The following is a 16,358-nucleotide window of genomic DNA, read 5'->3' as shown; positions in this document are numbered from 1 at the left end:
AACATTCAACTTGAAACTGTCGAATGCTGAATCAGCAGAGTGTCAGCTGCGAGATAATCTAGGCCAACTTGGTCGTTGACCATAAGCAAAGGACGTAGTGAAGTTGAAATAGCTGTCACCAGATGGCAGATGTTATCGGCTAGGCTGGATGGATGTCGCTGGGCGTGACAGGATATGACTGTGAACTGTTTGAAGATGTATAATTCATTTATAGTAACTATAGTTTGTGAAGAAAAAAACTTATTTGACGAGTGATAAGGTGAGTATTCCATGTTTAATATCTCTACACTATATATATATATATATATATATATAAAATTTGTATTAAAAAAATTTGACAACTTGCATTGGAGAACATTGTTCAAAATTACACATGAAATATAAAATTTGGCAACCAGGCTGAAGATTGATTGCCCTGCTTTACTGTTGCTCCATGTTTTGTAAGTAGCGGGAAAATTTGTGTGTATGGTTATCTACAAAAAAAAAAAAAAAGCTGTAAATATGGAACAGTAGAATCTGCTTCTCTACCTTTTTCTGCCAGCAATGAAATCACAACAGTACATAGAAAAAGCTACAAATGCTACCCAATATTGATCCAAGTGGCTGTTTATAACATTTATAAAGCTATGTAGTAATTGAAGGGGTGGATTCCAAAAGAACCTAAGTTAATTTTTGTCAATTTTGAGGTGTTGGTTCTATTAAGTTCCATTTTAGCATCTTCGTATAATGAACTGAGTTTCATGGCAAAACTGCATAAGTCAAATTAATTATTGTCAAAAGAAAACAGCGTTGTTTTCCAAAATGTCCCTAGTCAACAATATTCTCTGAAGTTTTTTCTTACTCATGCCCAAAAAACACTTATACAACTCCTGCTATAAGTGATAATTTCACTGTTATGAAAAGTACACAATTTACTTTTATGTAGATTACTTTTCCTTTACAGGAACAGAATGATGGAAAAACACGCAAAAGATCGTCTCCTGAAACACTTACTTTTTTGACTTAGGCTTCTTTGGAACTCACATCTTCAATTAGTGAGTGCGGACCTTATTGACGCCAGTAACTCTTTCCAAATTGTGGAACTGCGCAACGATACATGTATAAAATTATATTTAAAACAATCTCCAGGCTCTGAATTGGAAATAGCTTGAAGCTTTGAATGCCTTGCTGTGCTTTCGTTATTCTATATTTGTAACAAACGTTCTTCCTTTTAGTTTTGAAGTACATACAAATGTTCGCAGCCACTAAAATTTCAAAAAAGCGAATGCAAATGTGGAACAGGAACAAATGTTTGTCTACAGTTTCTAGAACAAGAAAACCATAATAGAACACTACAAAAGATACAAACCCTCTCCAATCTTGATCAAAAGTGACTGTGAACACAAATGAATAATGTCACTAAGAATCCAATTATTAATGTTTAGGGATGTGACAACATTTAGAAATAGTGTAGCAATGGAAAAACAACGAATTTGCCTCTAAATGGCAATATTATGCATTTAGCAGAAACGTTATCTGAGCTGTCTACAGCTTATAAATCTAAACATGCTCAAAAGGAATCAAGCATTAATTATAATAATAATAACTAAAGTAAGTGGTATCTTATACGCGAACATAAAAGTTATTCACAGAATTTACGCATAAATACAATCTTCTTCAGTACATCCGCTGCTTACTCGTTCCGTTTCTTCTTCGCCATGGCGTCTGAAAATCTTTGAGGTGCGTGTTTCAGCCAGTTCTTGATACTGCCTTTGATGCCCTTTTCAGTCAGGCTCGGGGAGATCTTTCTAATAGAACCTGTCGAAAAAATGAAATATGTAAGTAGTTATTGTTCCATGTAAGAACGAAATAGTTGGAGTGCAAAATTATAGTGTAGATCATCTTCACTTTACCCTGATCACCTTCACCTCCTACGGTACATTATAAAATGTAATCATTCCAAAAACTTTGCAATTCTACAAATAATCGCGAAGCCTCAGGTCTCTTAATAACATTTTATGCACACAAGCTTTCATTTATATAAAATAAGTTGGTTACACTGACAACCGGGTGCTTGGCCACGGGGATACTCACAATATGTTAGCACTCTATTAAACAACATTTATGTGAAGTTTGGTACTGCTATGTTGAATGAAAGTTATGAAAACATATAATTCTATATCAAATGTTTGCAAGACAGTAAAGTACAATGTTTTATGGATTGTGGAGCCACTCAGTACTTTTGTATTGTACCGAATAATGTCCGTGTCAAGTTTTACGAAATTAGGTTTAACTGAATGGAAGAATTTGAACAATCAATATAAAACAAAATGGGGTGGTAACACTGAACTATTGCACCCATCAAGACATTTGTGACGGATCTGTGTGAATTGAGATTCATTCAGTAGCAAGTATCTACATGAGCGCAATGGCAAAGGCTGCAGTAATACAAGATGGGGTAAATGTTTCTGAGCTAATGTATAATATATAGCTTCCGAATGACATCTCAAGACTCTCTCAGGCCTTACAGTTCCTGATATTTGATTTCAGGACACAGGCAGAGACAGAAACGAAAAGCAGGATTATAAGGTTCCTTTTGCTATAGTTTCACTATCAACGGACCTAAAACATACGTCAGAAGTTAAAGAGGGATACATACTATCAAATACATTATCGATGCTTCAAAGCGCTTTGCTGACCAAACTTGGTGAGGAAGTAGTGTACATCAGGAAACTACGAATTGTAGAGCACAGTTGTCTTGTCCTCAGCTTCTATAGAAGACCTCTTAACATCAGTGTTGAAAATCATCTATGTTAATAAAAATAGTAATGATAACAGTTATACTATAAATTAAAATATTTCGGCCATTACTAGTAAAAATAGTGCTTGCATTTGTAGCACTACAAACGTAAGAACTCAACTAGTAAATACTACTACTACGACTAAGATTACTATACGTTCGTATTTTGTACGGACAATCCGTATGTTAATGGGTCGCTCCGTATCCGTACTGTACGTTGCGAAACTGAATTAAATGTCAGAATTTGTCATTTAATTAGTTGTTTAATTTAAAATAACGTCATTTACCAGTTTGTGGTAGCGTATGGGGGGTTACAAATAATCGTCAAAACGAATTAAGTGATAAATACGGATATTTGCACAGTACAGCACAGACACGGACAGATGCTTTAACATACGTACTGTTCGCACAAAATACGGACATATGCTAAACCTAGTAGTAGTAGCGATTATTAGTGCAGTTCTTAATAATCTTAATAATAATAATGGCCAAATGTTTATTATTTATAGTGTCACTGTTACCAATTACTAGACTTATTAAAAATAGATTGTTTGCAATACTGATGTTTACAGGTCTTTCATATGTGCTGAGGGCAAGCCAACTATGCGTTTCGATTTCCTGCTGACCAACTCGTTTCTAACGTATCGGCCGTCCATCTGTACAACATCCGGGGAAAACGGTAATTCTATGGTTAAATTCTGAGAAAAGAAGAACAAACAAATCTCTGACTTTTGCCGTGGCCGATAGAATTTCAGAACAGTGTATAAGCGATTTAAAGGTGGCAGTAAGTTTTATAATGTGAAGAAAAATGATACACAGGCCCGTATCCAGGGAGGGCAAGGGCCCCCCTAAAATTTTCATGGAAGGCTTGCAAAAAAATCTCGATTAATTCTATGTGTAAACGCTAAGAATAAAATGCAATATAAAAGAGATTATTTCAAGAATTTTTCTATTTTAACTATTTGACCAACACTTCTAAACATATTTTAAAGGAGTTAAAAGTTCATCAGTCTTTTCGAATCTCGATATGAAATGACACAATACATATTGAAGAAAGTTTATACGAAAAGAAGGAATATATTCATAATACTTCATGCCACAGTTGTAATAGCGATCTGGGAGGTAGGAGACGAAGGGTGAAGTGCTTGCTGCAAGCCAAATCATAAAAACAGGAGCAGGAACAAAGCGTTTATCTTTTGTCGATTGCACTAACGGCGGTAGATTATTGTTAGTCTATTGTGTAGTTGTACTACATACATGCATTGCAAAATCCTCGTCAACAGCAAACCTTACATTAACTGTGGAACAATTAGTTGTGAATTGAATTAAGAGCTCCGAGTTCTGTTAAAGACGATCGATTCTTGTAGGGTCCAAATTATTGTGGTGTTATATGTAAAACAAGAACTGTGGTGGAACATTCACCGAAAAAGTAATGGTTGCAAAGACTTTCATATGTTTGTTCTCGTAGACGAATTGACGTAAATTGACTTAATTAGATGAGTAACTGAGCAAGTGAACATTAACGTTTAAGTTTAAGGATTAAAATCCAGGTTGTGGAGCCAGGACTAGTAAAAATTTGCAAGATTTAGAGGAGAAATTAAGTAGCAAAATGTTTTGTATTGTACTTGGGGTGGGGGATCCCGGGGAAGTAGCTAGTTTTCATATAAAAACGTTGTAAATTGGTACTATTTCTTAGTCGCTTACGCGTAATAATGTTGTAATTCAACATGAAAAAAGCATTGATGCTTTTACTCGATACTAGATGGGTGTAGCGTTTTACTTACATTGAGAAAAATCCGTTCTCCGGACTGTGGTATATTGTACAAATATACGGAATCCTCTTGCTTACTACAAAAATCAGAACGAAGCATACGTTATTCGTATGCTACATAGGCACTGCCCTTAGGTGTTACATCATGCCGTTGCAGGGTGTCTGATGTCTAACAATCTTTCTTATATTACATACATATATGTACGTTACCTCCGTCAGCTATATGTTATGTACGTCCATTTGTATGTGAGATCCTGACCGCCTATATTGTTTCATACGGAAAGTATGTATAGATGGAACGCTTATAGAGAAAGTATTATAAAACATGCGTTTTCAGTTATACGCTTGCTGTACGTTAAGTCCAAAAATTACAGGATTTACAAATGTAACATACGATATTACGTATGCCGCATACATTTTTTTCTCAGTGTAGCTTTGAATAACATTATAGTATTTTTTTTAGCTGTTTTCGTATGTCTTCTTGGAATAGTGTGCAGGTATTTCATTTATATAAAACGAGTTTAATTTAAGATTTTAAACGAGAACTTATTATAAATATTTAAAAAGTACAACTGTAATTGTAAACAAGGGAATTACTTCAAAGTTACCCGTCCACCTAATTTTTAACAAAAAACATAATAAAATCTACAATCATCAATTTCTACTTAAACTTTACTCATTTTATGTTCTGTTACGCTAGCTCGAATGTCTGAGTAAGGGGGAGGAACCACAATTACATATGGAAATCCATTATTAACCTAAAGAGGAGATTGGCGGACCGCGCGGAAGACGGTTGTGGGTAGTTAATGGCGAATGCGGAGTTGAGAGGGAAGAACGAGCGAAGTCAGAAGCCGAAGTAAGGTGGGATAACGCACTACTAGGTTACTTAGGTTAGGTTATATGTCTACTTCACACTTATCTTAGTACGTACTTAGGTTTGTAGAGCTCTCCTATCTCAAGCAGAAACTCAATGAATATTCAAAAGATTAACATCATTATCAACATCATGTTTTAGAAATGTTAGTACTGTCAATTCACATCCAGCGCAAAGACCCTGTACACTTGCAGGCATGTTTACTCGAAAATTATCCACAATCCAACCGTTCTGAACCTAGAGACAAGTAGTTCCCTCTACTTGCGAATTAGTCCAGTCTATAACCGCTTATCAAAAGATATTACACATAAATTACGCTTCATTTACATGTTATCAAGCACACAAGCAATCGAATTATCAATTTCTTCTAGGTAAAGTTTCAAAATTTTGATAGAAACAGAAGGGCAACTTCGCAAGTCAACCCTAAACAAGAGCCTAAGTAAAGCTGAATTTCCTTATTTCACAATAGATCATCTCTCGTTCTTGTCTTAATGTTAGTATTACATGCGGGACTATTAAAACATACATATTTTAATTCTAATTTGTGTAGTTAGTAATACCTTTGTAATAAAATTTACGTTTTTTTACGTAGATTACAGAATGTTAACTTAATGTGTGTGTGTAGAAAGGGATAATAGAATTAAGTAAATGCAAAATACTTAAACTTTCAAGAGCAGATATGATGAATTGCTGATGTTACTATTTGATGAACTATAATATGGTTGGCTGCCCCCCCCCTACATTTTTTGGCTGGCTAAGGGCCTGATGATACACCAGAATACACATACCTGTTACACGTTCCTCGTTCCGTTTTGTTGCACCGCTTCGAATCTTCGCAACATATCTGCTGTCTTCCAGTAACGATTAGGAATTATTTGATTCCTCTTCAGTACCGAATGCATTTCCATTGGTTGATTCTGTAGACGAAACAGTAGATCGTCTCACTGAGCCTGGAGAGATGATAGTGCCTAAAATTAATATGAAACAAAGTGTAGGACTAGTTGAAGTTTTCATACAAGGTGTTTCAAAGCAACACCGACAACGTTCGGGAGGTGATTCCTGACATCAAGATAAGACAAAAGTATAGACCAACCTGGGTGCACAAATGCTTCCTTTGGGAATTATAGGCTGCCGAAAACATGAAAAAGGAACTTTAATGGTCTATAGCTCGAAAACTATGGGACCTACCGTAGTCGGGTCACGACTTCAATTAGGAACTAGTATGTATGCTATCCAAAAAAAAAAAAAAATACGTTTTAGAATCCTAAGGTACTGACGCAACAAATTTTATAAAGACAGTTTGGCTATGGGCATATAATTTAAAGTACTCACCAACTATTTCTATAAAAATTGTTGCGAAGTACAACAGGATACTGAAACTTGGATATTTAGAAAGTGTACATACTAGTTCCTACATAAAGTCTTGACTCGACTATGGTGGGTCCCATAGTGTTTGAGCTATGGACCCTCAAAGTTCATTTTTTTTTTCATATTTCCGGCAGCTTATAACTCCGAAAGGAAGCATTTGTGCACCCAGGTTGGTCTACACTTTTTTTCTTATTTTGGTGTCACGAATCATCTCCCAAACGTTGTCGGTGTTGGTTTGAAACACCCTATATATAGAAAAGTACTTAATGAAAAAGAAGAAGTGCAAAACAGTATTGAAAATATTAGTTGTATCAACAAAATTTTTACTGCGAATGTAGCATTCATTGCTCAAAAATGCAAAAACATGTTGCCTGTTAACTTCGAGACATAAAATTTCCTGAGTTTTTCAAATTCTCCAGGATAATTGTTTACTAAATCCTGAGTCCCTTAATCGCATTTTGTTTCAATCCCACCAACATCCAGTGCAAGCATCTTATACATTGTTGATATTTCACAAGTGAAAACAGACAATTTGTTTAAAAATGAGAATTTAAACACATTGCAAAATTCAGATCAGCGGTAGGGATTTCTGTCGTGATCGGGTAGTGCTCCCATCTATTCTAAGCTGGTCCATCTAATACATTTTCCTGAGTCATCCTAATAAAATAAGAGATTTCCCCGAGTATTCCCTGAGTTTTCCATATTTATAAAATTCTCCGAGTATTCCAGGTTTTCCAAAATGGTGGACTCCATGAAAACACATACTAACATTACTTTGCTTTTATATAACAATAGCAATGCAATGAAGAAGAAATGAGGCGTCAAGAAGCAAAGGAACGCCAATGGCATTAACGAATTAAGAAGTAGGGTCATCTTTTATACACGACCCGAGATATATGTGACAAAACTTCCATAATTTGCAACAAGTTCCGTACTTTCCTGGCTCAGTCAGATAACATTCGTTCTCTTCAGTGCCACCTACTACAAGTTGGCTGGTATCTTTTGCACAACTGTTCTTATCGTTTAGTACACTGAAGTTCCTCTAAAGTCAATATATACAGTGGAATGAACGTCCGCACTCCAAAAATGGTACGATAAGTCGATTTACTGAAAAAGAATTATATATCCAATGTATTTATGGGTGCGGATTCATACATAAATTCATTGTATATATTCGAATATTTCTAACAAACAATCATTTTGAGTGTGGACTTGCATTCCGGTATAGAGAATGACTTTAGGGGGACTTTTGTGTCTACGTACACGGTAAGAACTACTGTGTAAATGACACCAACCAACTTGTCCTAGGTGAACTATAAAAGCAACGAATGCTATGGAACCGACTAGGAGCAGGAGCGCAGCAGACCGGCTAGAATAGTAGCCGCGGAGTATCCGTAGGGAGCAGGCGCGTATACATATTAACGAGGATAACATGCCACTCTGAATATGGCATAAAATTATTTACCTTGTGTGCTAAATAATGTTTGCAACTTCACTGTATCTCTACTGATCTCCTGTCCTGTCTCGGTTTGATAGCATTCGTGCTTTCTAGTTGTCACCTAGCACAAGTTGTTAAGTACAATCGAGCCCTGCAAAGGTAAATCCGCAAAGAAGAATGCAAGTAACTAGCTCAAAATTGATTGTCTAAGATAAAGAGCGTTGATTTACGGAAAAATAAGTAAATATGCAATCAATGTACGTACGGGTCCGCAAGATAAATTTGCACGGTAAGAATATAACTATTTAGATTATTTACATTGTAATCCCTTCACATATTATTAAAAATTCGTTCTGTAAATCGTACAAATATGTGAATCCGCACCGAAAACTTAACTGTTTTTATGTGTGCTGGTGTAGTTTGGAGCAGCATACTTTAGAAAATTTACAGGTAAAATCAATATTTTGCATTAATTCTATGATTACAAGTGGAGCGTTACTAGCATGAAAGCATGAAAAGGGCTATTAAAACCTGTATCATTGCTAAAACGTACTTTTCTCACCGCCCTCACTGCGCGCATATCCACAATCGCTGACGCGACTGCTTCCTTCTGACGCACTTCCGCGCAGCCCCACCAGCTTCACAATACTCTGGCTCGGTTCGCTAATATTCGTGCTCTTTAGTGGCCAACTAGCACAGGTTGGTTTATAATTCTTGCACTGTATTTTTTAATTTCATACATCCGGAGCCGTACTTATACATAAATCAGAAAGGAATTGTCAATTTTCAAGATAACTTCTGGAGGCATGTTTGAAGTTCACCTATGCCCAGAGGTATACTTTCTCTTCGGACATAACTTCGCGCTACTGCAGGGCCCACCTGCTTCTCCGTACTCTGGTTCGGTTCGATAGCATTCGTGCTTTAAGTTGCCAACTAGCACTGATTAGTTTGTACTTCTTGTAATGTAGTTTTATGTCAAAGAAGGGAAAGCGGTATTTATACGCAAATCTTAAAAAAAAAAAATGGAAGTTTTAAACAATTTATTATTTTTGCTGGCCTCCTGGAATTTTATCTACTCGAAGTAAGATAATTTCCCTTCGGACCCACGCCTTCGCATCTGCTCGCGCCCACCTGTTTAGCCCTACCCTGACTCCTTTCGATAACATTCGTGCTTTTCTGTGACCAATAAGCACTGGCTGGTTTGTTTCTTACAATGTAGTTTTTATGTCATAAAATGGGAAGCCGTATTTATACACAAATCTCTGAAGAATTGGAACTTTTCAACATTTAATTATGGTGGCGTCTTTGAACTTCATCTATGCCAGTTGATATTTTCATGTCGCACAGCGCAATTCCTTTAGGAGCAATAACAAGAGAATTTATGAAAGAGTTAAATTTTTCAAACATTTATTTCGAATGATGCGCCAAAAGTAAAGCTACACGTAGTTGATGAAACTGCACCGCAATGTTTTGGATATCAGAAATATATCTACCCGAATTAGTTTCATGGCTACAGAACCTACATTGTTTTTGTCTATATTATGATAAAGGTAGAAAACAACGAGCCCTGCGGGGCTTCTCACCCCCTTCGCTCTCTCAGCTATATTTTATGAATCAAGCAACTCTGGAGATCTTATATGTGCAAGGTCGGAGGCGATACTGGATATCAACCTAGGATACTTTTTCCTATGCTTTACATACGAAATAACAAAAAAATATATCTGGCCCATTTCTTATATCGAAAACATTTCACTTTGTGTTACTGTATGTTTATTATTTCTAATTAAACGCATTATTCTACATACCTTTACATGTGCTGATATATTGTGGCAACTGCCACACACTCAGCAGCTCATGGATTTCTTCAGCCACCAGCGTTTTCTCTTTTTCTAGAAATATTTTTATTCTTCCAGTTCACGTAACGACATCCCGTATGTTTAAGTATTAAATAATGCCAATATGGCGGCCACCATTGCCACAATGTTAGCAGAACTATCTGTTAAAAGTTACTAGGTTGCGTTCAGTATTAAGTAACATGTTATTTCAGTAACAGCAAACAAGACCTTAGGTTAATATACTTTCCACTGGTTGCATGATTAAAGCTACTATAATGGTCCAGGGTAATAGTATACATGAGAACCCCCTGTCTTCCGTGCGCGAGGATACTTCATATTATATATTTATACGTTACCAAATTAAATCACTGCGTTGTCTTCATTATACGTGCTTAACATTCTATTTTTACTTTCTAGCATAAATTTTGTTGATTTCAATTCGAAAAATGTTAAATATTTTTAAATTTATATCATGATGCAGACCAAAATCCTTGTTGCATATAATGTAATGCGCTATAGCATATAAAGTACAAGGGCAAATAGGTACGTTCTTTTTTATTTTCGTATCAGTGGATAAGTAAATGAAAGTGGGTTTGTTACCCCCTTTCTAAGTTCGTAGATACTCAATGAATAATCCCTAAAAGTATGAGCGTCCAGTTTCTTCTGGAACTCAGACGGTCTTACGTATACTATATCCTGGTCCAGTTATAATCTTCAAATTAAGGATTTGGTGCCTGTTACTGTTCATATTTAGTAGACGTTTAGCGAAATACAATAGTAACTGGTGTCAGACATGTTTTGTTGGCGTTTAACCAAACTTTGTTTAGTTACTGTTACTATGGTTTTAGTATCTCGTACTCTAAATTTAGTTCCGTTTATTAAAACCCTTTTCACCACTTATGTTTCGCTGCATGTATCATACAAGTTGGCTGTTGTACAGTTAGCGGTATCAAGATATTTTGTTGACGGTATCAGAAAACCCTTAACAGAACTGTTTGATGAATATTTGCGGCTCGATTTTTTCTCCGTGCAGAATATTAAGTCTCCTTCTTCCGACAAGTCTGGAGAAATTGTAGTTCTCTGTGCTAGAACCTGGACAACAAAGTGCCAATTGCGAGCAAGTTCTTGTCTTTCAGCCTGGAACTAAGCAATTTTGTCACCTCTTTGGTGGGACGTAAGTCGCGAATCACATCATTCAGTTCCAGTTGTATAAATAGTTGTGTGGTAGACGTGCCAGGTTCGTAAGCCTTGTTGTTCTCGTCGGAGTCTTCATGTTCTTCACTTTCGGAACTATCTACGTTAGGTAAATGTCCTGGTTGCATAGGCACGTCGACGTCAGGACCATGAGAGAAGGATGTGATACCGATGGCCTTATTTGATTGTCGATGCTCTTTTTCGACTTGATATTGAAACCGCAAATACTGGTTGAACAAACGTAACAATCAGCATTGTGATTTTGTGGCTGGCGTTGTACCATCGCAACGACAAATCTGAAAGCCTGTTGTTCCTCCGTTGACCACCGTTTTAGTTCTTCAACACACGTATACCAAACATAGTCGGATGCCCAAGTTTTGTCTTTATGTCCTACTTCTACACCGAAATATGCGAGATACATTTGCCGCACGAACGTTGTTATCTGTCGTTTTTGCCTTACCAATATGAACTCACCACAAATGTAACAAAAGGAATCTGCAGACGTTTTAAAGACTTTTGACGCCAAGTCGAACACTACGTTTGTTGCTCCACCGACACATACACACACATTTGATCGCGAAGGGTACGTAAAAAAGGTTGCACCAGCACTAACAGTTGCAATATGTGAATGACGCATGTGTTGCCATCTACCGGTTGATTTTGCCAACGATTCGTGTCATAAACAAACGGATAAGAGAATTTTCTATGTATTGACATCTGTTCATACGTCTCATATTTGTGATGTTTCTAGACATATAACACATTATGACACACTGCGATTTGCAAATAATTCTGATGTGATGGACACAAACAACAGTCATTTTTGGATTAAGCGCACCAAGATACACAGGAATTCATCATTCAATGTTGAAAACCATGACACAACCGAAATAATGCAGGCCTGTGTAATTGAAGAAATTTTACTGTGGACTTTTAATACCACAACAATACGTTTGAGAGTTAAATAAAACTGTTCACAGCTAAAAATGCAGCATTTTTATAGTAACCTTAGTCATACTAATTGCTGTTGTGTCTGTTATATAGAATTAAGTAAAAATTGAATTATAAGATTATACTCTCTTTAATTTAAATAATTATTGTGAATAATTATAGTAAACCTTCTATTTTTATTCATCTTTCAAAACTATTGTTACTGTGTTGAGTGGTGACATATTTAGGATGGCTTCCGGGCTTAATCCCCCCCCCGAAATCTTGCTTACTATAGTGAAGTATATGAAATATCTTGCAGAATTTTCAATTTTTAGACAAAGCCCCCCGAAACAAAATTGTAAATACGCCACTGACTGTGTTATTTTGTGTGTTTTAAAAATTGAATTGCGGCAGTCGTTTAGGCAACATTTTCGATTTATTAGGTTGTGCTAACGAAACATTTATTAATATTATACAAATATTATTTTGATGGTACAAAATAATACAAAATTCAAATTTGCAAGTGTCACACCACAATTAAATACTGGAAACTAATGTATTTCTTCGTCTATTTTAATAGCACAAAATTTCTTGTTGGAATAAAAGAATACATTTTAAACTCGTAAAAATGTATTTTCTTCACTTATTTAAATGGTAGAAATATACAAAATAATGCAAAATTTAAATTTAAAATATTACATTAAAACTAAATAATTCTTCGTTTATTTAAATGGCACAAATATTTTATTGCTGTTACAAAATAGTATAAACTTTTGACTAATGTAAATTTTAAATTTTAAAACAAAATGTAGTATAAACATAATACAATTATTTAAAAATGTTACACAATAACTAAATAGGCCACCTAAATTTGTCCCTTCACTTACTTGAATAGCGCATAATTTCTTAGTGGCACAAAAAGGTGCAAAAATCTAACCTAGTTAAAATGGTTCTTTAGTTATTTAGATAATACAATTTTCTTGTTGATACATAAATATACAATTTTGGAAATGTTGCACTACATTAAAATAATTCTCCTTTGTTTATTTAAATGGTAAGAAATGCAAATTTATAAATGTCGCACAATAACTAAATAGCGCTTTCTAGTTTATTCAAATGGCACATTTTTCTGGTTGGTACAGAAATAAATAGACCAACTACTTTTATTCCTACGTTTATTTGAGTAGTATAAAATGATATAAAATTCTAAGGTAGTTAAAATGGCTCCTCTTTGCTTATTTAAATAATACATTTTTTGTTGTTGCTACATAAATAACAAATTTGAAAACTTCGCACATCAATTAAATAGGTACCCAATTTAAAATCTCCCATTTCTTTATTTAAACTGTACAAAATTCAAATTTATAAATGTCGCACTTTAAATATTCAATGTAGCTAACTCTTAAAAGATTACTCCCCTTCGTTTTTTAAATAGTACGATCTTTTGGAAGTACAAAAGGTAAATTAAATATTGAATTAAAAATTTGCACGTCATAAATTAGTATGGAAGTTTTAAAATGACCATTGGTCGTTTATTTAAATAATGCAATTTTTAATGGTTTGTACAAAGGTATACAAATCTGAAAATGTTTCAAGCAACTAATTTTAAAAACAATTCTCCTCTGTTTGAATTGTACAAATTTTCATGGTGGTACAGAAAGGTATAACATTTAAAAATGTCGCTCTATACTTAATTAAAGTGGCTAAATTTTAAAATGGTTCTTCTTCGTTTATTACATACCACAATTGTCTTTGGAAATACAAAATCCCAAGCTAGTTAAATTCGCACAGAAAATTGATTATTTTTGGTTACTAGAAAAATGTACAAAATAGAAGAAAGAATTCTAAATTTGAAAATATTCCAGTGTAGCTAAATGGATTCATATTAAAACAACTTCAAATTACGGGACGTTAGGGAACGTAAGTCACACTTGTTTCGTGGTCACCGCTTTTATAAAATAGTCTACTACGTGGTTTACTGTGTGAAATCTTTGTCCTTTGTCCTATATGAAGCTTATCCAAAAGAAGCTTTATTAAACATAAGCCATAGTCTTTTATAATGATTACAAAGGGGTTGTTAGAAGGGTTAGGGCCATATGCATAGTCGACCACGTAGGGGTCCCCTAGACGAACCGTACCTGTGGGCTTCCTCAACCTTCCCCTTGACTGTGCAATGCATAAAGCTTCCAAAGTGATCCCTCAGGTACGGTTAACACTGAGAGCTGATTGGTCTAGTACACCTCGAGCGAGGCTAAAATTTTGTCAAAAAAAAGTTGAAGGAAGAACTCCGAAACTCAATTCTACTATGATAAAGAATTAACATCGAAGCAGCAATGCATGGATACAACGTATGCTATATAAAAAAAAATGAAATAAATGTTCTGAACTTTGTTCTTGCCAAGGCGGAAAAATAATGGTGTAGATTAGGAATACAGTTCTTTTTTTTTAATTTTCAGATAAAGTCTGTTAACTTCAAAATAGTTATAAAGTGATATACAAAAGCGGAAAAATATCGGTGTAGATTAGCAATACATTTCTTTTTTAATTTTCAGGTAAAGTCTCTTAACTCGCAAAAAGAAATATGGATATGTAGATAGAAAACGTGTGAGGCTGTAGCTTTACAATAGAGATCCCACTAGAAATAAATTACATATACACTGTAATTTTTTTTGACAAAATCAGCCCATAGTATTTTTGTGAATGTATTTTCTAAACAATTTGCCAGTAAAAGTTAACCTTAGGAAGGCATAAAAGTTATGTCTATAAATACAGTATTTTTGGGGGGATATTCCATGCAAATAGCTAAAATTTCTTATCTACTTATTCCTAGAGTGTTATCATCTAATTGCGTACAATTGTATAAGACATACATACATATAGTGAAAGCCAGACGTCTCAAAACCACGCACCAAACTTTGCAAGCTGCTTATTACAAGCAATTTTTGCATCTACTACGGTTTAATGCCAAGGTGAAGCTGGAGCGCTACAGTCGAGGTAGGTCCGTAGGGAACGGGCGAGTTTGCGATGTTATGTAAACGAATTAGGGGTTAACTCGAGCAGACACTTTTACGAAATAGAAAATTTATAGGTAAAATACGATGTGAAGCCCTACATTTTTCGTGAAGGAATGAAAGAGTAAATATAAGTAATTACCATCAATGGCAGCATATTGAAATGATTTAAGTGATAATGAAAGTATTGTATGTGTAAGTGTGCTCTTCCACTATCCTCGTATATACGTATACCCCCATCGCTGACGCGCCTGCTCCCTATGGACGCACCCGCTCACTATCTCTCGGAGCCGCCTGATGCGCTCGTACTATAACTGAGTTAGGTAGCATTCGTGCTTTTAGGCACATAGCACAAATTGATTCGTATCTTATGTACTGTAGTTTTTATGTTATACGCCCACACTGTATTTATACTGAGCCCTCCTGAAGTTAATCTGCAAGTAGTAATGGAGCTCTTCATATAGACATACTTTGCTAAAAGAAATACAAAGCTCTAACCTAACCTGAAAATGTAAGAAATGTGTCAAAATTTGATAGAACTGTTTACTCGAATAATGATCAAATTAGTATAAAAAATATGCATCTATCTGTAGTAGGTGGTCACTAGAACCTAGTTTTCCATTATAATTGCATAATTATGAGCCATACTTCTTAACATTGTTTCCATAATCACGTGAACCGATGCATACTTTGAGCAATTACAGCGCGTCGATAAACAGGAGTTCGATGATTTCCACTTGTCTTTCCTTATACGCATATCACCAACACTAATGTGCCTGCTTCCGCGGACAAAATCATGCGTGATCCCTCAAATTGTGCCCACCTTGGAATCGGAATAAATGCAAACTTATCCTGTGTTGGGCATGGTTTTTCGCACTTATTTATTTATAATATATAAGTTTGCAAGGATATTATAAATGTGTACGCAGCTGGTGGTCAGGTAAGAAACCAAGAATGCAGAAGACGTTCGATCATTAGTGACAAAAAAAGGGATGTTAGCGCTCCTCAACTTTACCTATGTTAATTGAGAAATGTAGGGAAACACCAACAGGGAGAAGGATGTAAAACACATTAGAATAACATTTTCACGATGAAATATGTGTAACTATTGAGTCAATTTTTCCCATCAGTGATGATTCCACGTTTTTTTTTTTTTTT

The 16,358-nt window shown here is 35.2% G+C and overlaps 1 long non-coding RNA gene across 1 annotated transcript; it reads right to left on the bottom strand.

Moving 5' to 3' along the window:
- Positions 1-281: 281 nt before the first annotated feature.
- Positions 282-10,190, bottom strand: LOC145681461 (uncharacterized). Its single transcript, XR_014130786.1, has 3 exons — positions 10,036-10,190; positions 6,213-6,392; positions 282-1,797 (listed from the first exon to the last, which is right to left on the bottom strand). It is a non-coding gene; the product is annotated as an uncharacterized LOC145681461 (long non-coding RNA).
- Between the last annotated feature and the right edge of the window lie 6,168 nt (positions 10,191-16,358).

This window comes from Thermobia domestica, chromosome 3 (genome assembly GCF_964235325.1).
Source record: "Thermobia domestica chromosome 3, izTheDome1.hap1.1, whole genome shotgun sequence".
In the NCBI taxonomy this organism is placed as follows: domain Eukaryota; kingdom Metazoa; phylum Arthropoda; class Insecta; order Zygentoma; family Lepismatidae; genus Thermobia; species Thermobia domestica.
Note: the sequence above shows the minus strand (reverse complement) of the source record. Positions and strands in the feature narration are given on the sequence as shown.